At 49.9% G+C, this 24,236-nt stretch overlaps 1 protein-coding gene and 1 long non-coding RNA gene across 7 annotated transcripts in view; both read left to right on the top strand.

The window, feature by feature from the left end:
* The window catches only part of Mdr49 (Multi drug resistance 49), a 64,491-nt gene that overhangs the window by 12,075 nt on the left and 28,180 nt on the right, over positions 1-24,236 (top strand). For 2 of the 6 annotated variants that reach the window (XM_076820465.1, XM_076820468.1), the window contains exons 2-5: positions 1,788-1,886; positions 2,713-3,158; positions 3,230-3,364; positions 4,135-4,420. The gene's annotated coding sequence lies outside the window, so the exon portion shown is untranslated. Of the gene's footprint in view, positions 1-1,787; positions 1,887-2,164; positions 2,180-2,712; positions 3,159-3,229; positions 3,365-4,134; positions 4,421-18,862; positions 19,257-24,236 lie in introns of those variants that run through there. The other 4 variants (XM_076820464.1, XM_076820466.1, XM_076820467.1 and 1 more) reach the window with 4 other exon arrangements.
* On the top strand, positions 8,840-10,081 carry LOC143373019 (uncharacterized). Its single transcript, XR_013086407.1, has 2 exons — positions 8,840-9,445; positions 9,524-10,081. It is a non-coding gene; the product is annotated as an uncharacterized LOC143373019 (long non-coding RNA).

Below are 24,236 nucleotides of genomic sequence, written 5' to 3'. Positions count from 1 at the left end.
CAGACAGAGGGGATGCTCGGTGTAAGGGGCTCTTCCGCTCCATTGTGATTCATCTAACCAACTGGGATAGTGATTAATCGCACGCTCCGGTCAGAATGCGTCACAGGGATAATTCGGCTCGTTCGTGAAAGTTCCCCTGGCAGCGTCGAGCAATTTACTCGGACACAGGGGCGCGATCGATCTCGTGGCAACGAAAGGTCCGATCGGTGTGCGTGCACCTTTAAGTGCGCAGCCTAGAGATACACGATCGATCGTAGTCGAGGTCGACGTACTCCCGTTAACGCGAACGTTCATGGAATTTATTGTTCTGGCTTCTAATTGTAAGAGAGAACGATCCATCGTGCCGGGGATCCAGAATCGCGGCTTTCCTCGATGAAATCGCGCCCGCGCCTCCCCCTCTCCCGATCGAATCATCCGCAGAAGCTGAATTAGCGCTGAAATTCGTTATGAAATTAGATAGAAGGAGAGCCTGTCCGGCTCGCTGCTCCCGACGATCCTCTCTGCTATCTGAAACACACTCTAACTCCAGGCTGAGAAGTAGGTACCTACTTGAAAATTGGCTATGCGAATGTACGACGTTTTCCTTTCAATGAACATCTGTGGCAATTTAATTTATCTAGGGAGGTTGGAGTAATCTATTTTTATCGCGCGACGTTACACATTCCAATCGCTCGCGTTTATCTTCTCGCTAATACGCTCGGGCTTCCCGATAAGACCGCGCGGGATTCTTCCTCTTCGAATTCACAGGAACGGAAGCGTTCACGGTAGCCGAAATTTTCTAGCGCTACTACATGAAACTACTCTCCTTGCAACTCGATCTAACTCGCACTGCGAAAGGAGCGTCCTTTCGTTCCCGTTGCTACATTGACCGGCTGCCAAGAAGCTCGCTTTCTCCCAGAGCGAACTCTTCGGCGTAGCATATTTTCGGCGGGAAGTGGACGCAGTCGGCGACCAACTCGAATCGATTCGCGATAAGTCCCCGGTGCAATTAAGAGGAGGCGCAAAGTTCGGAAATTCTTGATTCAGTCTCGCGGCGCCGGCAGGTGGCTGGCGAAAGTTTGCACGAAAATTCAGTCTAGGCAGCTGGGGGGAGAGATCCAAAAAGAGGATCCGAGGGCGCAGCGTGTAGACCTCTTTGAAAGATTCCCGATGTCTAGACGCACTTCCCGCCGTGTATTTCAGCGGCCCGAGGGCACCGGCGAAATTCCTCGCTCGAAGGGAAAGCCTGAAATTCGCGCTAGCTAGTGCACCGAACCCCTCCATTCCCTTTTTTCCTCCGTGTCGTCGTCGTCGTGGAAGGGAAAGTTCCGAGCGCAGCCTCGAGGTGGCAAGCAACGGGATCCCGGATGATTGATAGCAACCAGCCAGCGCGACTCCGCGCTAGACCAGAAATACGAGCCGGCTGGAAATGAAATTCGCGGCTGTTGACCCGCGATCCAGGTGCAAGCGCAAATAAGGAAAAATTTGCGCTAGTTAACGTTGGCCGGGTAATTGATCGCGGATACGCGGGGTAACTGGGTCGATCCAGGGGCGCCATTCGCCTTTGCCGCGGTTCCGTAATTGCCGCTTCTCCCGCCCGGAATTACGGGGGCGCGGAGCCCTGTTAATTAGACAGCGATCTCGGCGGTCGATTGCAGGGGACGTAGGGATCGAGATAAAAGTATTTGCGCAGGCGGCGCGCGGCGTATCGCGCGGGCGAAAGCTCGAGTGTCCCGATACGGGAATTCGCGCTAATAGCCGGCTCCTTGGGAACGCGTTATTGACATTGGCGTTTTTCTGCCCCGCAGGCTGCGGAGCTCGTTAATGGCCGCCAGGGTCATCGGCTAGAGGCCGTCCAGCGAAGTTTCGAGCTGCCTCCGGGACCACGCAGCCCGTACCCGATGAGTGTAAGTATTACGGGAAAACAGCTGTGACCCAGCGATTTCCGCCATCGTATCCCCGCCTCTCTACCTGCGTCTCGCTTTTCTGCCCGTTATCTGTCCACGCCGGCTGAGAACCCGCGTGGCGTATATGGATTTCCGTGTGCGTGACGAGAAATACGCGGACGCTGGTTGGCTCGATAAGCGCCCGCGTTTTCCTCGGCTCCGGCGGACTGCTCGATAGTTTTGCTCGCGTTCTCCGCTGGCACATCGCTGGGACTTGGCGCGGCCGTTAAGCTGGGTTCGCACGTGCGCGACAAGTAAGAAGAGCGCCACTGAAACGGTGGAATAGTGATTATAAGCTGGAGCACTGGTTAACAAGTGATATCCACCCTTCGCGAAACAATTGTTCCCAAGTGTCTCGAGTGTACCGTGCATCGCTAGCCGGAGACGTGGGCACCCAGCCTAAAACGAAACGCGCGCCCGCGTCTTCTCGCCAGCAGAGTCTCCGTATCGAATTAAAGCGACCGGTCGAATTAAGACCAATAAAACGTGGTCGGTTCTGCGTTGGAAGCGCGCGCGTTTAGCCTCCTCGGTTGACCGATCGGATTCAGAGTCGCGTCGCCCCGCGTAAGCGGCGCATAAATTAATTAGAACGATCAGAACGATCTTCCGCGCGGTTATATCGGACGACGCAATATCGGCACGGTTGCGAGCTGACGGCGGAAAAATAAAGGAAGGAAAAAATGTCGAGCGGATAACGGTGCTCGCGATGCGCGGACACGGGCTATTTCTTTTATTATCGCCCCGATCGCAGTCGATAACTTTTAACCGGATGCTTATCTTGGAACAGGTTAGATCGGCAGGCGGACACATGGTGAAGCAGAGGAGGTTCATTGGGAACACCAACAACAAGATGATCAACATACGAGAATATTTGTAGGCTTTTTAGGTGAACGAATATATATATATATATATATATACATATATACAAGCACCTGTATAATATATATATATATACAGTGAATAAAATCGAGTCGTAGCGGATCGATCTGCACGAAGGGGAGCGCAGGCTGGAAAAGCAACCGGTCACGTATCGAGCAGTCGTCGGTACTTTAAAGCGTGTTGGTCGACGTATGTATTCACCGCGGTGAACGTGAAATAAACGATCCACGATAGACATCAGAGGACGATCGAACGGCGCGCAGGTACACGCGTACGTCTAGCTATGGTCAGCCCGCGACCTGGTTTCCTGCTTTACGTAACCAGCCACCAGAGATGCTTGATTTTCACGCGCAGGTAAGTGGCGGCGTATTCGACTGCGATTCAGTGCAGGCTGCAGCGAGACTCACGGTTCCTCCACCTTTCAGATCCAATTCACCCGGACGTTGCTCGGGGATCGAGCGTAGAAAGCCATCGAAAGGGTGCTGAAAGGGCTCGGCGAGCGAAGAGGATCCACGCGGCGTGGCATGAGCCTGAATTAAGGACTGTGTTTCATTAGACAGGTACATCCAGCTTTCTAACAGCAGAGCCGCCGCAGAGGGACAGATTTTCCTCCCCACCTCGCCGGAGCCTATCGTAATCGCGAATCGCGGTGAAAGTGGTCGCCCGTCGGCCGATTACGCGCCAGCGGCGATCGTCCTCGACGGTCGCGGGCAACAGTGGAAAATTTTCCTCTCGCGGCTCCACGCTCGCGGAAGTGATGGGGGAGTCTGGGTCAGATGGGTGGTGATAGATATTCGTATTACTTTCCACTGGGATCGTAACGAAGAGACCTGGGGTGGAATTTTAGATAGAGGCGGAGCGCTCTGCTTGAAAGATGGATATTTCGACTAACGGGGCAGGGGGGAGTGTAGAGTAAACGGCGAGAGGAGATACACGTAAGGAATATATTCGTTCGTATTTCATGCGCGAGATATCATCGCGGATTGCTGTTCCCATCGCAATATGCTTTCGCAGCAGAGAGACCTTCCTCTAGATATTGCTTAACGCCGAGTTTATTCAGCGGCGCTTTGTCATCATTTAGCGGCAACTCTATTTCAACGCGCGAGCGTCAATTCCGAGCGGCGTCGTTACGCTTATTGCCTTTCGAGCGGGCGAATCGCGCCTTTCTAGATCCTGCGTCAATAAATCGTCGGGCTCGTTGGAAAAGGAACTCGTATCGTCGGCCTACAATTTCGCTCGAGCTATTGCCATTTAACGCGGCCACGTGAAAGCCAACAATAAGCAAAACACCACGCGACGGGACTAATTACGACCTACTCTTTTTTTTCAGGTTCTTTTTCTAGGTTCCCAGCGTTTATAGTATTCAATCAAAGAGACAGAGGACAAGCCAAAGTAAACCAGTGATATTTTTATGCAGTATTGTTTCTTCCATAAATAAACTGGAGAGGGAGAGAGAGAGAGGGAGAGGAACATTTAACGAGTCGTGGCGAGATAAAGAGAGAAATAAAACAGAGAGGAACGGAAGTGGAACTATCGAATTTATAAATCCCACGCAGAGATATTGTAATTTCTTTCTACAACTCGAGCGCCGACATCGGCGGGTTTTCTTCAACATGGTGAGTACGAAACCACAGAGCATACAACATTAGCCGCGCAGAGTAAAACAGAGAATCGTCGGACGGCCTCGAGCCTGGCGTATTTCGCGTCGCAGTTGTTTTCATGACACTATTAACATGAAAAAAGAAGCGTCGCAAGCAGATGAAACTTTAATTGCCCGAAAAAGTCACGAGGCATCCATTCAGCCGTTTAATTTGTATCAGCGTGAACAGTTACACAATCGCTCCACTGGCAGCCCACGTCGACGCGCGTCTGTTGGTCGATCCTAATTAAGGAACTCGGCCAACACACAGCGGGTTCATTTTCACGCGCTCCCTTATAGACGAGAATTAATTTGCTCTTTTCGAAAGATCGTGGCAGGCACGATAACTAGGCATATCAGTGGACGATCGCGCTTTCGATCAAGGATGATTCCGCTGGGGTGGGGGGCCGAATTGTTCGATCGAGACGCGATTCCTTCGCTCGTAAATCCAATTCCAGCATAATACGACGGAAGCGGGCGAACGTGGGGTGGACGGAGACGGAGCGGGCTGCGGCTTCTAAATGGATCTGCCGGATGACACGAGCCTCGCTGGTGAAACTTATACCTACGCGTGGAGCAACGTTCGCGATTCGCCTCTGCTTCCGGCTGATTCATTGGTTAATTTGAGCGACCGCGGAATTCCGCCGTGAATACCACGTGCTCCCGGGAACGTCTTAACCAGCCAAGCTGGCCCAAGAAAGTTATAGTTATTAGAATAGCCCGGAGGCTGCGGATAATTGAGTTTCGTTGTTGTTAGCAATTGGCTGGGAAGAAGTTCCGATACCGCGGTAGACTCTGGCTTCGGACGCTTTGTTGCCCCCGAATAGGGAGCTCCACCCTCCCCGTGATTCGCCCTTGAAGATCCCGATTAAATGATTAATATCGTTAAGAATCAGAGGAGACTCGACAGAATGCTACGGGGAGGATGATCAATGCAACGTATTCGTTACCGGCGCTTCTGGTATCGTTAGTCACCTACACCTATCCAGGAGGTCTTAGAATTTCTGGTGCAGCAGGGAAGGGCGATGGATTCTGCTGCAAAAATAAGTGAAAACTTTGGAATATCCGTCGTGAATCCTCCCTTCCTCGGCTCCACCACTGCTCTGCGGATATCCCAAGTAGAGTATCACTCAATGACTTTCTTTGGTACTACCTTTCCACTCCGCTAATTGAACGTTCAGCGATCCAACGACCCACGCGAGGAACAAAAGGCTGGTACACCTGGAAACAGGGGTTGTTTCGGGTATGAAGCTTGTTAGCGAAACGTGCAAGTGATATCGGTGATTGCTCGAGGATAAAACATCTAATTAACAGTACCTTTGGCTTCCACGTGGAACGGACAGGCCGACTGGCGTATTCGGAGTACGATTGCACGCTGCACGGCTTGCGCGGTTTACCATGCCTCCTGCCTCGCCCATTTTCCTCGCGGTGAGAGGAGCTGGTGTTGCGCAGGGGAGCAGAGTTTATTCCTGTTTATTCTTTTATTGTTCGCGGGACGTGTTGTTTCGCGGGGGAGCCAAGGAACGCGCGACAATAGCGCGGGGGGAAATGAGGGTGACCCCGATCCGAAACGCAAATGAAGCCGAGAGAGGGGGTTGGGGTGAACGCGGCCACGTGGAAAACTCGCGTGCGTCAGCGGTTTTCCGTATCTCCGGCGGCCGGCCCCGCGTTTTCCAGGCTGCGCGCGCGATTAACCCGAACCCCCGCGAGCGACGAAGAATAATTAGCGGTGATGCGGCCCGCGAGTCTGGTATTAATCGGTTCGGAAATAATAGACATAGCTGCGGGGGCGTTTGCGTCCCCTAGGAAAGAGGGTGTGTAACATCGCGGCGGGGTTGTTCAATGATGTGGGAACCATGAGGGTTTTTTTTTCGAGGGAGTATCTCGAGATGGTTTATGAGCCCAGGGTTGCGAAATTTGCAGCATTTTACGAGCAGCGTTGTGGAATGCCCCTGGAAGTTTCTCGAGGAGGTGTATTTTTGTCTACTTAGAGCTTGCTTGAATAATCCAAGGTAGTGGGAAGCAAAGTAACGCTAGACGCTTTATCAAATCCACTTTATCCACTGTTGCTGGCTAGCATTCAACACGAGGTTGTAGAAGACTATACTTTATTCTTTCTAAGACTCTTTTCCAGTCTCCGTTTGCCAAGGACGATTGGTTGCTTGTTGAACCCAGTTTGTAGCGCCAAGTTAATTGAAAATTTTAATTTAAAAATATTCACTTTTTGAGCGTAAGCTTGATAAGATTAGTTTTTAGAAATAAGCGATTTTTTCTTAAGCCAGGGACGCGGAAGCCATTTGCCTAGATCTCGTATTACCCCAAGAATATCGACAAGACCGCAGCTCCCATAGAACGCTGATAGTATTATCAACGACGAAACACGAGAGGTAGACGATTTTTCCGTGGATGCTCTTGTTCTCCCTGAAGTTACGATTGCCTCAGGTGAAAAAAAAAAAGAGTGGATGAACGCGTCGCTGAAGAATGTCCCCGCGGATTCTCTATCGTCTCGCGGCATCGACAACGATTCTCGCTGGACGAAGCGTGGTAGAAGAGAATAAGCAAGAGGTAAAATATCGTCCACCCATCAATTCGTTGCCGCTATTTTTCACCGTTGTAATCCGTCAATAAATCCCGCGAGAAGATAAACTGCCAATGGCGGTTCGTTACAAAAGCGTGCGACGTCGTTACAGAGTCCTACGCGAGGAACAACAGAAATTCCCGTCGACCCGTGCTCTCGCGTTTCTTCTCCATCGATCTGCCGGCGAGCAGAAACTTTTCCCTGGCCCTTTGAACGGCTACACGTTCGCCGCAACTGTTACCGGACACCCGTAGTCTCCAGTTGAACAACGACGCGTTGTTTTCGTTCAATTTAGTCGATTATCGTATCAGGTATTGGACGGCCGCGTACCGGGGCATGGGAAAATTACAGAACGGAGATAATTCGCTCGATAAATTTTTCGGGGTCAAACCGCGAGACCGTGCGATACAGCCGAGCGAATCTCGGTTCGGTCTATTTCTGATTTACTCGGCACCGTTTACGAAATCCTCGCTGAAAACGCGCGCTGTATTTTCGGAAGCCGCTGGTTTGCTTTAATGGAGAGGAAACACGGCCGTTCATTTCCACTGGCTTCCCTGAGGACGCTAGAACCCCGAAATGCGTAATTATTAACGAGGTTCCTTTTATAAAATTAACAATATTGCAAAGTTTCCAAAAATATATCTCTCCAAATTCTGTTGCTGCAGTAGGGGAGAGGTGCTATAAAAGGGACACTTTTGTTTAGCGTCCATCTCTGACAATAGCATTATAGGTATTTAAAAAACAAGTACATCAATAGAAAGCGTGTTTATTTCCCTTCAATAGAAGTATGTTACAAACTCATCAATTTTAATAGGAAATAACAAAATCTTCGGTTTTCAAATAAGTGGGAAATGTCCCTTTTACGACTAGGTGGTTTTAAATGGGACAGTATAAGTCATGAAAGCGACACGTTAATGTAAATAAACTTATTAAGTATTACAATTATAATTGTAAATCTTAATGATACAAAACAGTGGAATCTATGAAAAAATTAACTCTTTGTACTATAAATCATCAATATTTTGTCGCTTTGAATAGTCACTTCACTAATTTTTAAATTTGAAACAAAGACGCCATCAACTAATAATTGATAATTTAAAACAATGTCATCTATCAGACTCTATATCTTCGTAAAAATATCGAAATATGAGACTCTACACCTTCGATATTTTTACGAATTTCGGTCCCAATTTTTCAGGAAACATTCATGACATATCAAACACTGAAAATAAGAAAAAAATGTATCTTTTTCGCATATTTCGGTATATGCCCCCCCTTAAATGTTTAAAAAATAGTCCTCAAGAATAAAAATTCCCTTTTTTTGTTCGCCTTCACGAATAAAAAGTGTTCTAGAAGCATTTAAACTTTCAAAATTTGAGGAAAAAAGTTTTTTTTAGTTTCTCGAACTTTTTTCGAAAACCGTTTGTTGCACGAGAAAAAGTAATACAACATAAAAGATGCTCGTTGTCCGGATCTACAACTTTTGTTTGACATATTTTTTTATTTAATCAATAACTTGGAGGATATTATATAAAAGCGACTTCACGAGCTATTAAATAATGATTTAAATGTTTAAGAGCCCAGGGGCACCCTTTCCCGTTATCCAACCGAGCTCAAACTTTACACAGATTTTATTTTAATTATTTGAAACTATTCTGGAGGGTGCCCCGAAGAAAATTGAAAAGTCGAAAATAAGAGCCACTCTACTTGTCATAAACAGAAGAATAACTTGCAAGTGCGATGCGTTTAGAATTTTGGCAATTCGATTTGTCCCATTTAAGACCTGTCCCTTTCATAGCACCTCTCCCCTACATCCCACAATCGAATACTACATAAAAACAATCCTCAGATTCTCGACGAACGTTTACAATACCTTTAGATCTTCGAATTTCCAGAAGCATAGTGCTTCTTCACTAAAATCACCCCTATGTTCGCCGCTTCCAGGCAATTGCTGCGTGTTCCTCGAGAAACAGGCTTGCCGAGTCCAACAAGTCATCCACATTTATCGTGGAGCATCGTTTCCCTCGTCGGGCTAAGCGTCCATCGTTTCTATCGAACGTTTCGCAACGTTATCTTGACATCGCGCAAGATCGACCCCCAGTCGCGAGCGTGCAGTTTAAACGGTGTCAATGGAACTCGACCCGCGGCGGATCGCTCGCGATCAATCGATCTGAACCGGACGCGGAGCGCGCTATCCGAGTGTCATGATTTCATTCCGCGCGCGCGCGATGCTCGCGTTCGATTCCATGTTAACGAGGAAGGAAGTTGGTGTCAGGGTCCGCGAGTGTCTCGTGGATGGCTCGCGTGTCGGCGGATCGAAACCGTCGTCGAGTTCGAGGTTCCCGAGGTCGACATTCGACGGTCGATCGTTCGAGAATGGCTTCGCCACGGGAAGACTTCTATTTCTGTCGACGTCGACGGGTGGTACGTTGACTTCGTTTGAATAATTCACGCCGATTACCGCTGGAAACCGCTTTAAACGCTCCTAGACGGTTCATCCAGGTTCTACGACGCTTTTGTGACGGTGGGCGTTGAGATTTGCAACAAAAAGGGCTTCCACGTGGGCAGTTTTAAATCTCGGAGCAATGAAACGGTTGGGCTACTCTCTAGACCCGCTAAAACACCCTCAAAAGAATCGAAACACGTAATACATCCCTCGCAATGTCAATCCAGCGCTACTCCATCCCCCATAGAACCTCGGAAGCAGCGCGAACATCGTCCCTGACGGTTCAAGCGTCTACGAAAGCGCATCGTTGCCCTATCATCGCGCGTGCCAACGGAAATTTCAGCGCTCTGGTCCCTGGAATTATTCCCTCCCTTACGCGTGGAAATTAAACGAGCCTGGAGGGCGTCGCGCGTCTTTCAAACGGGCGGGGAAAGGGAAAACTGCTGTGCCCCCTTTCCGCGTGGCTTTTCCGATTCACGCCTGCCCAGTGTTCTCCACCAGGCCCCGTAGGGTCGCTGGCTGTTTCTCTCTGTCTCCTTCAGCCCCGCTCGCGTTCTGAATCGCGCTAACGCTCGCGTCGCGATCCACCCCTTGGCCAGAAATCGAGACAAAAACCAGAGGTTGAAAGGGACCAAGCGTTGCCTGGCGATGAGTAAAATCGAATGTCAAACGCTAGACAGGTAGTTCTCCCTTTGAGTTCGTATCGCCCTCGTTTCAACTGCAGCTTTCGCGATATCAAGCGCGTTAACGTCTCCCGCCTTTCTCGTCGTGACATTTTTCACGGTTATCGTGAACCCCCCTGTTAACCGTGCAGTTGTTGTTGCCGCTGTTGCTACGGCGATGGCACCGGTCGCGATGCTCTCTAATTATCGCTGTATTTTATCCGGCCGTGCTCGCTTCAACAATGTTGTTCCTTTAAACTAGCGGGCAATTTGTTACGCCGATAATTGAAAAGAAGGATAGCGGACCGACGTGCGACGGATGCGTGGTGGATCGGCGAGATTTCAGGAGTCACTGGCCGGCTTTAATCGAGGAGCAGCGTCTACGCTCGCGGTGCTAATTAATATCCCCGCGAGTAACGAACCGCCCGGCGGTACATCGATTTTATTTATCGCCCCAGTGTCGTCAAATAAATCACGCCCGTTGCTGGCGGAACACGCCTCCTATGGACGGCCGCAGTAATCACGAGTTAATTCACGTTGCGGCTGAGCGTAAAACTAATTTCCCGCGATCAAAAGGCTGTAAGACTCCCGGGGACAGGATATTATCATTTCTCAACGGCCACAGACGGGGATGCATTAAAATTTTAATTTCCACAAGTTCCCATACTTTCCAGAAGCTTTTCGTCTAATTCTCGTTAAACGTGCTGCCCTGTGTACAGAGGGGCGGCTCCCTTGAGCGCGACAGGCATCGACGTAAAAGAATATTCAGAGGAAATGTGAGCGGTGGGACGTGGAGGCTGAAGCGTTTGGTAGTGAAACGTGGATTAAGGTAGAAAGGAAGAAGAAAGATCTGCTCGCGACGTTGCATCTTGATGTTATTAAGCATCCCTCGTTGAAAGCTCTTCGTTGCGATATTTCTTGAGAGAGGAAGCCTTTCTTGCCTTTGTGACATGGTTCTGGTTGCTTTTTTTTTTCCTGTTCCACTGCCTCCTATTTGCCTCTCTTATTGTTCACATGCCTGTACTCTAAGAGGCATCGAATAAGCTCGCGTGCTGCGATCATTGGAACGCGATTACAAGTTTCCTGCTGATCCCGCGCAAGTGTCGCTAGCTTCGATCGTTTTTCTCGGTGTTTCGAGCACCGTCTGCTCCAATTCGTCGATAGATAATGGATTTATCAATCTTGTGACTCAGGGATTACGATTTTCGACGCAATCGCGAATGGAAATTTCTCGAGCAACCCGAGGTTGCGGTTCGCGGTTCCGATAACGCGCCGCTGCAACAACAACCACGCAACGTTTTATCGAGTAAACCGTAGAGTGTACACTCTTTCCTCCCCAACCAGGCACGCTGGCTTTCCCACAAGCCGACGCCTTCGTTTATCGCTCGGTGCTCGGGCAAATGAGATAACGCGGATCGTGAATAATTTCTTGAGTAACTTCCCTCGTTTCTCAATCCCCTTCGTGGAACTTCCGTTGCAGTTTACCGTTCCCGGAGCTCCGTAAAGAATCAGTGTTTACCAGAGAGCCTCCAGGAAGAAATGGAGTTGAATACAGTTGTTGCAAGCGGCTATCTATTATGCCACTTTCTTCCCAAGGAGCGTACGGCTCCACTTAAGCCGCCGGAGAAAAAGGTGCAAGTTTTCTCAAGTACCATTTCCTACCACTGTCTTCTCGGGAGTATCGACAGATGCATAATCTCTCGCCAGACGGTTCGCGGAGCGTCGAACCAAGCTTCCGCCAGTGAATCATCGTTTACCAAGTCATTGGTCGCGAGGATCTCGAGGAGAGGAAGACGACGGCCACCCTTTTCCCTCTGGGGAGCGCGGTCTCGCTACCAATTTTAGGGCGATTCGAACTCCATTGCTCGGCCACAATCTTCTCGAATGGATTCCAATTAAAATGACTGTCCGGAGGGGGGATATGGTACGGCTTCGGCGTCGGCGTCGGTTCAAAGGGGTTCAGACGTCGTTGGAGTGCTTTCATAACTGTTAATAGGAAACAATTGCCGTCTCGATTAAATTCCACTGAACTATTACGGGCGTGCTTATAGAGAGGGGAAGAGACAGAGAGAGGAAGAGCGAGAGAGAGTAGAAGGGACCTCCTAGTTTGGAGGTGACTGGCCTTTCTCGTATTCGTGTCTCAGGGATTCCCTCGGGTGCCTCCTAGTTTTCCATTCTGGTTGCTGGTGGCGCGGCTGTGTATTACCGTAATAATCAACTGGCCTTTCGAAGCGATTCCGTGATCGCAGGGGGGAGGGGACTGTGATTTGTCGCCCCGCCAACAGGAATTCGCGATTCCCAACTCGTGAACGTGTCCGCGGTTGAATTGCCGCGGAATTATCGAGCGATCGAATCGAAGGAGCTGCGAGGGATGTGGCCGTATCGACGAGGGCGGGTTGCAACAGGCTGGTGCATGGAAAAAGCGGGACGTGTTAATAGAATTCACGGCTAGCTCCACTTTTAATGAACATCGCCCGGTATTAACCGAAACGTCCATTTCCCGCGTGATAGCTCTAATTCCAAAGTCGGAGATCGATCACCCTATCTGCCCGAGACATTCCGGTCAACGACCCGTTTACGCGATCCCCCGGCCCTTCTACGGGAGTCGCAACTATTTCAACCCCTGAACGAACCGTCGTCCTCGCGAGCAATGAAGATCAATAGCAACGGACGCTCGGCGGTGTGCATTCGTCACCGGTAGACAGACCACGCGATAAAGTTCCCCCCGCCGTGACTTTCGAGAGCATTGACAAGATCGCTCGGTCTATATTCACCGGCGGCTGTTTACTCACCGGTGGTTAATTGCCGCTGGTCCGGGGTCTTGTTCACGAGTCGATTATCCCGGCTGGATGAGTCGCGCAGGTTTATTAGTCGACGGTTATCCGAGCCATTGGCCAAGTGGCATTGTCGTCGATCTCCGGCTACCTGGGACGATATTAAACCGACGGACGCGAAACGCCGATTGTCTTTCGTCACACCGTCAGCATTATACATTTAATTGATAAGCGTGCCCATTTATCGATGATCTAATACCTATGTCGTCTCGGAGTACACGTGTTGTTTCACGGCACGATCGATCTCGCGTTGACTGAAGGATGGTAGCCAACGACGAATGACCAAGCTGGTTTTACTTAAGCGCGCTGTATCACGCTTGTAAATCTTTCCTACTGCTTCATGCGTTATAATTTCTCTATAATATTTCTACAATTCCAATCAAATTTTGCGATACGGTCGGTTCGTCTTCTCGTCGTTTCTGTTCTTTTCTATTCTTTACTTTTCTTGTATTAATTTTAAGCCTAGATTAAGTTCTCGTTTAAGGTTTGGTTGAAAAACAGTCCTGACTGAAGCCCGCCTATGCATTTGTCGTGTTTCTCTCTGTTTTCTACCTGCTGTGTCTTGTTTGTTTGCAATAAAGACATTTAATTATAATAATAATAATAATAATAACAGTTCGCGCCCTCGTCAGCGGTAATTTTTAATTAACCCCGCGGGTCAGTCTGGGACGAAATTCCGGCGGGAGGTACTTTCGAAGCAAACACCGCGGACCGTTCCCTCTTACCACGTTCGGCAGAGAAGTACTCAAAGACTCGGCTTCTTCGGCGGAAATAACGTCAGCATAAAACGCCCACGGACTAGGAACCATAACTGTTCATCTTTCGCTTAATTGCCAGGAATTATAGAATTCCATTTATCAGCGACCACGAGCAGCCTCCCCGTGGAGTAAATTAACGCCCCGTCGACTACCCCCTTACCAGCGCATTTCCGTTCTCGCCGCGATTACAGTCGCGAGGAATAACGAGGCTCCCCGGCTTCGAGCTGTTCTTCGTCTTTTATCGGGAAGGATCCCCTTCGCCCGCGCCGCGCATTCTTTGGAAGCGTCCTTGGAGAGCTGGCGTCGGAAATGGGTCAGTGTGCCTACCGCGACGTGGTCGATCTCGTTGCAGCCGGTGCATCTGCATTCTGCGGCGGCTGATATCGCGGCGTGTCTACACGAATAATCGATGACCGCCTCTGCACACAGAGGCGGCACGACGCTGAGCCACATGCCACTTCCTTCAACAGAGACTCCGAGCCGATAACGTTTTTATCGCGTATCTCGCGCCTGCTTTGCCCGATCATCCCACGGAGACGCGAGTCTAAAGGTCAACCCTGATACAAGGAGCTTCGTAGTTTCGGTTACTGATATCGTAGACCACGACCATCCTCCAGCATCGGCCCAGTGGCGGGGGTGGGAGACGATGCCCGAGCGATGGCGCAGCAATCTTATCGACCGCTTGTTTCATCCTAACAATACTTTGGAAACTGTTGTGTCACTGGACGCCTGAGCCGCTCGACGTGGCGCGTGAACCAGTATTCAGAGACAGGGAGAAGGTCGTGGGATCGGGAATTCAAGGCCGTCCCTGATACAAGATACATAGCTTCGGATGTTGATACTAGACCGCAGCGATCTGTTATCGGGTTTTGGGAGCCCTCCAATTCCCACCGCGCTTTTCTAAGCTTCAGTATGGACGTCCCACACGTTTTGCTAAACTTAAGTTGATCTTCTGGCGCGGTAGTTCTGCGAAGGTCACGGGAGCAGGGATTTAGAAGGAGTTAGCCTCGATAGAGGGCCGATTTAATCTCGGTCCCGAAACCGGTTGTCTGATAAATCGGCCGGATTATATCCATTCATCAGAGAGCGAGCGGCAGTACGTTTGTACGCGTCGCGCTCCAGCAACCCACATTTATCTCGTGCCAAGCCTGCGCTCTCCTATTTACGCTTACCGGAGGCCGCGTATCAGGCCACGGATGTCAGTCCTCGCGGAGAATTTTCGCAAATTCTCTTTCGCCCGCGTTGGCGATCGTTCGTTACCGACGATAATCTGTACCTCGTTGCTCGCGCATCGAAGCAATTTCAATATCGAAGAAGGTCGCGGCGGGGTGGAAAGGTGGAACGAGGCAGAGGGCAGGTGCAAAGGGGAGTATTTTGGCAGGGGAAACCGCTTGGCGACGATGGAAAGTAGCACGGGATTGCGCAGCCACTTCCGTTCCGTTTGCCGAAAACGTCAGAGGGCCTCGATGCACGTCATCGTGGCTCGAAAAGCCTCTCGCGGCTCGGACGTCACCGTTCGATCTCAGGGGCGTCGCGACGCCTACGTGCGCCAGAGGCTGGCGATCCCGTTCCCAGAATTTCCACGATATCCGGTTCGCACCGGTTGCCGCTGGCACGCTTCCGATCTCGCCCTATACCGTGTACGTCCGCTGGCTGGCCGCCGTCGCTGGTGGCCGGCGTCGTCGTGCTCGTCGTCGTCTACGTCGTCGTCGTCGTCGTCCCTTTTCGACGTCGCGTCTGCTTCAATCCGAGGGGATGAAAAAGAGGGGACACGGCGTCGTTGCGTAAGCGTCTGGACGCCGAGGCACCGTTGCGTCAGTCGTTCGAAAGCTACTAAGCATCGCGGTCCACGAAAAGCCGGCCGAGAGAGTAACCCCCCCGGGTGATCGCTGCTTAATCGTGAGTCTCCACCAGGACCGAGCCGCCCCTCTGGAGATCGGCGTCTGAACGGCTTAAGGTTCCCGGTGACCGGCATCCCTCTGGGCTTCCCCGTTCTCGAGGTCGCGCGTCCGCGTACGGGGTTTCGTGTGTCCTGACCTTGGTACCGGGAATTTCAAGGTCAATGCCACCGTCGGCCCACAACAGCAACACGGTGGCCCGCGCAGACGCGTCGCCGTCGCCGCCGTCGGATGAATTGGGTTTTACGGCGGCGCTTCCTCGGCACGAGAACGATACGTGGTTACAATGGTTACACTGGTTACACGGTGCGTGATCCCTATCGAACGGCTTGCTCTCCTCCGATGAATCGACGTCGAGTGACGTCTAGCTGCGACCCATTGATCCTCCTCGTCTAGCCTGGCCAGACGTCGAGCGGTTACGTAAGAATCGTAGACTCGAAGACGAATTCGCATCGAGGGTTTAGCCTGAACGTGGTGGCTGTTTTCGTGAAGGTGTTGGTCGGGATGCTCAATTCTGCTCGGAGGTTACGTTTCGACGGGTATGTGCTGTATAGGAGCACACCTTGGTGGGTGATGCGGTAGTTGGAAGCACGTGCAGCGATGCGACAGTTTCCAGTTTCTTGGTTGCGGATCCCCTGTCGCAGCGGATGCTGTGGCTGCTCGGCTTTAAGCTGGCGCGATACTTTCCGCGCTTGAATTTTTGTCCGCGACCTCGTTCAGGGGACCAGTAACCCTCGACCGTGAAAATGCGGCTCTGCACTCGTGCTTCGTGTGGAATAGGGACACGAATTTAGAAAATCAACTGAACGATGCTTGTTCGGTTCATTTCACGCGATCCAGCAAGTCATAGTTCGATCTAAGACGAAGTACAGGGGATCAGATGAGACAAGTTATTGAGATTTTGCCTGATCGCGATCGGAGTACATAAGTGTAGTTATTCCTGCCAGGGGAATTTTGTTTCGAATCAAGCATTCGCCTCGGAGAGCGCCAATTATAGACCTACATCACTTAGAGCAAATGTAACATTGAAGCGACGTCATTGCCCACGTGCGAGACATTCGGACTTATATTTAGAGGCGCATTGCAGGAAATACAATCAGTGAACATTGTTACGAGAATAATAGGAATTAGATGTCCCTTTAAGCAAGTAGTATATTCCTTGTATCTTCTCCCAGTCCTCCGTCAAGGAGTCGAAGACGTAACTGATCAGACACCGCGGTAAAAACCCTAAGCGCGTCGGTTTATCTCTGCATTCAGCCACAATATCGCCGTTCCGCGAATCTCCAGGGGGGGAAACGGGATTCCCTTGTCATTTCTTTAATCGCGTCTCGTTGTCGTTTTATGTATTTTCCGTGTTCCTTCCGTCTATCGCGAGCGGCACGAGCGTGATACGCATTCGAACAGCGGTTAATGAAACGAGGAAACCGATTGCGATCACGTTTCAAGGAATTTTTAAAAGAATCTTCCTCCCGCCGCGCACCTTTTCCTGCTGGCGACCGACGCCCGACGATATTCCAATCGATTCAAAGAAAATCCGGCTCTGACAATCGTGCAATTATACCGCGTTAGATTTCACGTCACGCGCTACCATTGTTTCATCTCCCTTCTATTTACGAACGTTTTTCGATTCTATTTCCGTAACAATTGTTACCCCACAGCCGCCGTGCGTTCGTCGGTCGTCCAAAACCACTTTCCCTCCACTAAAAATACTCAAATACATATCTCTGTTATCCGGCTGGATGGCACGCGTTACTGTTTTCGATCGCAAGCCGACACATCGAACCTAATCACTTCACCTAAGCGCGAATTCGAGTGAAAACCTCTTGCATTCTTCGAGCTCGAGTCCAGTCTCCAGAGATCTACAGTGACGAGCAAAAGTGTGATAATAAATAATAATTAGAATTTTTGGTGGATTCTCGTATTTGCCTAACCTTCTTTTAATTATTGTCCACAAAATTTTAATTGGATTTATATCAGGGCTCATTTCCATTGTATCAAATGGAATTGGCAACTGGCGGTAAATTATTTTGTAAGATATTTAAATGTTGCTGCTTTGTGACTTTACTTTTTGTTTCTTTTACTTTCGATGTTTGATCCGCTTCTATTGATGAGGTCCAGTACCAGAATCTTCAATTCGATTCAACTCGATTTATTTTTGATTTATCGGACCACATCACCCCCTTTCAATCATCCACTGTCCATTCTATCAAGGTATTAACAAATACTTTTCGCAGTTTTATATTCTTGTCAGAAAGAGCAGGTTTGCGTTTTCTTCTTCAGCTTTTAAGCCAAGTCTTTTGAAACAACGGCAAATTGTCCATCCCCTAGCCTTTATTCATATTTAGTTCTCGGGCCGTTATTTTCGGTATTTTTGTACATTCCGAACGAATACGTCGCAAAATTTTACGTACCCCTCTGCCACTCTCTGTCCAAGTTGAGACACAACCATATGTTTTTCTTATCTTGGCTGTGAAAATTTATTTAATGATAAACTTTTATCACACATAAAAATGATCGGTTTCGTTTTTTTTCGTTAAGTGGCTTTAAATTAACTTAAATTAAGTAACAATTGAAAGACGGAGGAAATATGACGGATTTTACAATAAAAGCGTATTACTTTCAACAATCGTCAACAAACGGCGATTATTGATTGCTCTATTCTTCTATTACCATTCGTTCTTTGCACTTCCAACGAGACGTGCAAAACTGTAAACCTTGCATCAAGCTATTATTTTTTAAAATATTCTGGACACTGTTAGTATAAACGAAAATTAAGTGTTACATTATGTTTGCTGGACTCAGTTAGTAATTCCGATAACCTAATTTTTAAAAAAATAACTCAACTTATTAGTCAGTATCGCACTTCTCGTAAGACAAGCGTTAGCCGTTTACACTTTTATTCGTCGCTGCACATAGTTCTTGATCCACGGCCTCGGCCCTTTGTCGCGAATCGATCGAAGGAGGACCCATCAGCTCGCGAGACGCCGAGGATCGGGCTCCTCGATGAGGGCAGGGCGTCGGAGGAGCACGTTCGATGAATAATTTATTACGAACCGAAGTATCTACCTGTAATTACGTGGGATTCAGCGTGACGAGGGAATCGTAGATGCGTCGACGGGTGCTACGGCCGAGAACGAGGAAACCCAGGCGCATGTAAACGCCGGGAGCTGGCCTTATCTTGCCGGTGTCACCTCGAGCGTATAAAAGACAGGCTGTTTCGACAGGTGTCTTCAGTAATTCGTACTTGCGCGAGGACGCCCGCCACGGAACCGTTCCTCCGCGACACAACCTTCGCCGCGCGTGAACCCACCCTTGCGAGCACATATTTCTGCTGCGTCAGCGTGACCAGCCGCCGTCACCCTCCACGATCCTCGAGTACCTCGGACGTCCCAGCCACCCTCTTCGTGGTCATCTCACGCCGCTCGCTCCACGTCAACGCAATCCTCCTCGCTCGAAGACTAGATCACATCGGTCCGCACACGGCCGCTTGGAAAACGCGTCCACTGTCAGCCCGCATAGTGACGCCTAGTGAAGTCGCGAGGGACACTTATGAAGGGGTCCGTCAACGCACCGAGGCCCATCGTTGATCAGAACAGATATATTTGGGATAACGATTGGAAGCAGTAGTACGAACAAGGTACGTAGGCGCACCACCCGCGCCGGAACCCCGCCGGTCTGTTATCCGCCGGATCTTGACGCACGATCGCGATCGAGTGTTTTTGTTTTCATTTTCGGAACCGCCTGGGCGCTATTAATATTCACGGTATCGCGTTATCGGGACCCGATCCTACCGATACGTCATTCCCCGAACTGTTTCTTATTTTAGACAGGCCGAGATAGGATGCTTCGGGGAAAACTTGTTTGCAAATATTAGATGTGTGCTCGGTGAGATTGCGTTTGGATTGGCAGGTCGAAGGCATCGCGACCTAGTCTGTCGCGTGTGTCGCTTGAACCTCCAGGGACGGGGGGGGGGGGATTGATATGCAGCTCATTCTGATCTACGGTACGATTTCGTTTCTGCACGTCCTGGGATAATACTCTGCGTTTACGGGTCAAGTGTTTACGGAGGAACCGTTGATCCCTGGCTGGCGCAGAGCTTATCGACGAAGCCGTGCAATCGGCAGAAAGTGTCAAACGCACGTGCTGCAGCCGATGCAACTGCACCGGATGCAACAGGGAAGCCGAGCTCGCGCGTCGGTTAGAGTTTGACCTATCGTCTATGATCCACGCTCGGGTTAAATCACTGGCCTTTCATATTGACTGCATTGATCTCTGCGGATACCAATAGGCGCGCTGTGCACCTATTTAGTAATACAGTGGGCATCGATAGTTTTAGCCTTTGAATGCAACCTTTCACCTCGTTTCTCCGCGAGGGCTTTTTTCGGATGAAACGCTTTTGTGACTGGGGATTGATATTCAGGATACACTCAGTTTTTATCTTTTTTCGAAAGGATATCCCTGTCACCCGTTAGCAAATAGTTCCACAGGGGGTGGCGCGCCACGAGACGAGCAATTTATTGACTCAGATATAGGTACATTTTGTCTACTAATAGAATTAGATAACTCCGAGATACCAAGGATAAGACAATCACGACGATTTACATATTCTTTCTGGTTCACACGGACAAGCCCGTATCTCCGAATGTCTACCACAACCGAAAGCACGGGATAATCCGTGCACCGCGGATAATAATCGCCGCTAAAGCACGGAGTATTCCGTGACCCGACGTTCAGCCGTAATTTCGAGCCCGCTGGCACCGGCTTTCGCAATAACAGACGTCACTCCCCGGCCGCGTTCTCCGCGTCCGTTAATTTTGTAACGGTCTGACGATCGTCTCCCGTCGATTCCACCCCCTCGGTCGGAGCATCGGGCCGAGCGGGACCGACGAAAAGAGAGAAAAACACAGAAAGGAAATTTGAACGCACGAGACTACTCGGCCCGCGGCCAGCTGTGCCGCGAGTGAACCTCTTCGAGCCAGTTGCTCCCGAAATAATCTTCGCCCGCGTATATAATGTTTATTAAGCGGGGCCCCGTTAACTGGCACAAGGTTCTGCCTAGGTTAGCCGTGTCCGTTGACCTACATGAACGAAATCGGACGATTTACCAATTTTCCCCGCGAGCTACCCCGCCCGCCCGATCCACCCCTCCGCGCTCCTTAACCCCTTGTTCCACGGCCCGACGTTCAATATCAGCGCGGAATGAAGTCTAACCCGGTTGTATCGCGCCCGTTCATAACGCCCGAAATAAACCCCGTCGATCTCTATTCGCTCTACGAACGCAAATTGGTAGAGCGCCAAATTTTCACCGTCTCGGGGGCGGATGGTAACGTTCGGCTGGAACACGGCAGGCACCCACGAGCTGCAATGTTGGCGCGCGCGAAACTTTCCAGGCATCCGGTTAAGAGAAAGAAAATGGAGCAGCCATGCCGCCGCGGGAAGTTCCGCGAATGTTCCAGGTGTGGTTCGCGGAAGGAAGCAGCGAAAAAGTAATTCGGGACGTTTACTGCTCTTGCACATCGCCACGCAGACGCAGTCCGGTTTTTATTGAAGTTTTTATCGCGGACACTACGGTCGCGGCGAGCACTACTCCGACACGGCGTTATTGGAGCTGTAAGCTGCTGTTTCTCTGTTGTTCCACTGTTCTGCCCTCGCCCCGGGTGTGAACCGCGATCGGGAAGAACGGCGGCGATCCCCCGCTGTTATTGGCCGACGCGCGCGGGGCGCGCGAGCACGCGTCACCTCTATTATCGGCTCCGGAGCAAAACAAAATTTCCCAGAGTTTATAGATAAAAGTCGATTGACATCCACTCGAGCGGCTGCTCGGTTTCGACAGATGGCGGAATAGGGGGAGAGGTTTGGAGGTTCGGGAAGGGCGGCGGTAGTCGCGTGATTGCGCGCGGGAAATTAAATAGAGCCTCGTTACGCAATGACGCCGCGAAACTTTTAAGCGGCACTTATCTCAACTACAATAGCGTTACAACGAAGTACGCGACCGTAGATTGCAAATTGGCGCCGTGTTCTCATTCTCTCACGACAGTTAAATAAACAGTTGCTTATCGCACGTCTCCCCCTCCCCCGCCTGCACCGTTGTTAGACTCTTAACATTGACCTTGCCGAAAGAGCTATGAACTTCTTCGTGGCTCGCAAAAGCAATACGAACGATAGATTTTCTTTTTTTTCCCCCCCATTTGGAAACGAAGGGGTTTCGTGTCGTTCGAAAGCTGTCGCGTTTTGGAAGCTTCGATGGGTGTCGAAGTGCCCACTGTTTCTTACAAGTTGCCAGTAGTTTCATAACACCGTGCACTCTTAAACGAATTTTCTATCGTTAGACAAAAATCTCAGCAGCAACTAAATGTAAATAATGGAAATAGTCGCGAGAGATGAGATTTTTGAAAATATATCACGGAGCTTATCTCGTTGGAGTTTAGTTTCATGTGACTAATGACGAAATAATTAAGAAAATAATAAAATAATGAAATTGTCTCGCGAGATTCAAGTCTCGCGTGAGACACGATATTTTTACTTATTTATTTATTTCACATGTACGGGTAAGACCCATTTTTGCACGCATCGTTAACTTTCTCGTTGACAATTTAACATATACGCATGGAGCGTGGAAAAGGTGTTTGACGGAACCCCTCTCCCCGCCAATCTTCTGGAGTTTCTGTCGATCAGCCGAAACTCGATCGCTCGTACTTCTTAATACCAAGGTCGGTAGATAATGTTCTCATTGGTCTGTTTCGATACTGATACGATTCAGTCAGCATGTAGTTTGTGGGTGACTGTTATATAACCAACCCCCAGCATCTGTCGTTTAGAACGTACGAAACAAGTATTCCCAGGGCGAACGTGGGCGACGACGAGAAAGAGGATGCGACATTGCTACGGTAAGAAAGTAATAAGCGTGCAGAACGTACCCCGGCGATCGAGTCGATTAGATAAACGCGGCTCGTCTCTGGTATCAATGCCCGATTCGCGAGTAAACCAAGATGATTCGCAATAATCTGTACCTGCTACGCGACTGCAGCAACGATATCGCGGTGTTTCGTCACCGCCGATTGCCCCGTGCAATGCTTTCCCTCGAAACAGTCGCAAGACTCGACGAAAGTATACACTTCGCGGAAGGTTTATTGTGGGCCGCTTATCACCTCGAAATCATTCGGTAGTCAACGATGACACACCGACGCCTATCCCGCCTGATATCCCAGCGGTAAGCACTTGACAGCGCGAGGCGAGTGCTTCTAGAATCGTATCGAGATGAATGGTCGTTTTTGATTGATACGCGTCGGTAGATCGTATCTGCGCGCCTCGAGACAGAGACGTTTCGCAGGGACATCTGGATGGAAGGCTCTACGCGAGCTTCGGGGAATCGCGACGCTTCGCAGTAGGTCGCGGATCCAAGAAGCGGGCAGAGATTTTGCGAGTCTGCGCCGAGGCGGTCGACACCTTTAACTACTCGAAAGACGTGTAATTGGATTGGACGGTGGACGGGGATAGTTAGCGGCAGCTGTTGCGCAAAGGATCGCCGTTGACAAGATCCTCGGCGCTTTAATCTGCTTTGTTACCGGGGAAATTCCCAGTCGGAACTTGCACTCGCGACAATCCAATTATCGTCCCCCAGTAATCCAGAGGTCGCGCTTCGCTACCCTTCTGTTTGCACTCGCGGGGGGTTCGTGGTACGTGTGCCGCCCCGGGGGGGGGGGGTAAAAATTGCAACGCGATCGGGCGGGCGGCGATGGATTTTCGAAAACAGTAAAGCGCGATTGGAAATCGCGCGGGATTATGCGCCGCGGGCGAGCGAGCTGGCTTTAGAGCAAACCAGGAGCCTCCTATCTTCCGTGCTCTCCCCCTCTGGCTGTATTGTTTTTCATCGTTGCCCCGATTACTTTGGCTAAAGTTCATTGTATCCTTCGAGTGGAGGCTCGAGTGGGAAAACATTGTACCCTCCGAACGAATGCAAAGTGGTAGGTACACTGTGCTTTATTCTGGATTAATTCCGGACGATCGCGAACACCCTAAATAGATTCTTCTACTCGTAATTATACCGAACAATGCGCGTTATCCCAAATTGGAAACTTAACATGCAAAACGATGGGTATATAAAGCAGAGTTCCCGTAGATTAATTTGATTCCGCCGGCGATGAAATATAATGCGGAATTCAAATGAACTGCGCGAAATTTTCTCGATGCTGAATTATCTCGTATCAAAACCCATTAGCGCGTACACACTCCAATTGCAGAATTATCTTCTGATGAGAATATTATCCGCGGAGCGGGACGCTGCATTTTAGAATATATAATTATTATTATTAATATTTATAATACCGTAGCCACTGTAAAATATGGAGTAAAATACGATCGCGTGCACTGCTAGCGTGTTAAGCATTCGAGCATTGGGTGGGTGTGAATTTTGGATTAACAATAGGTGACTCGCTTCACAAATTCTCTTAACGACTACGTTTCATCCGAACGTGCTTCGATCGATCGCTCTTACGATCTCGAGGATTGGAAATCCAGACACAGGGATCGCGGGTCTCGATCTCGAAAGAGCTTAACCCCCATCCGATCCAGATATAAATGCCGATAGGGCGGCGCAACGAGAATCGCGGGAGAGTGC

This window comes from Andrena cerasifolii, chromosome 9, assembly GCF_050908995.1.
Source record: "Andrena cerasifolii isolate SP2316 chromosome 9, iyAndCera1_principal, whole genome shotgun sequence".
NCBI lineage: Eukaryota > Metazoa > Arthropoda > Insecta > Hymenoptera > Andrenidae > Andrena > Andrena cerasifolii.
The sequence above is the reverse complement of the archived record's forward strand: the minus strand, read 5'-3'. Positions and strand labels throughout refer to the sequence as shown.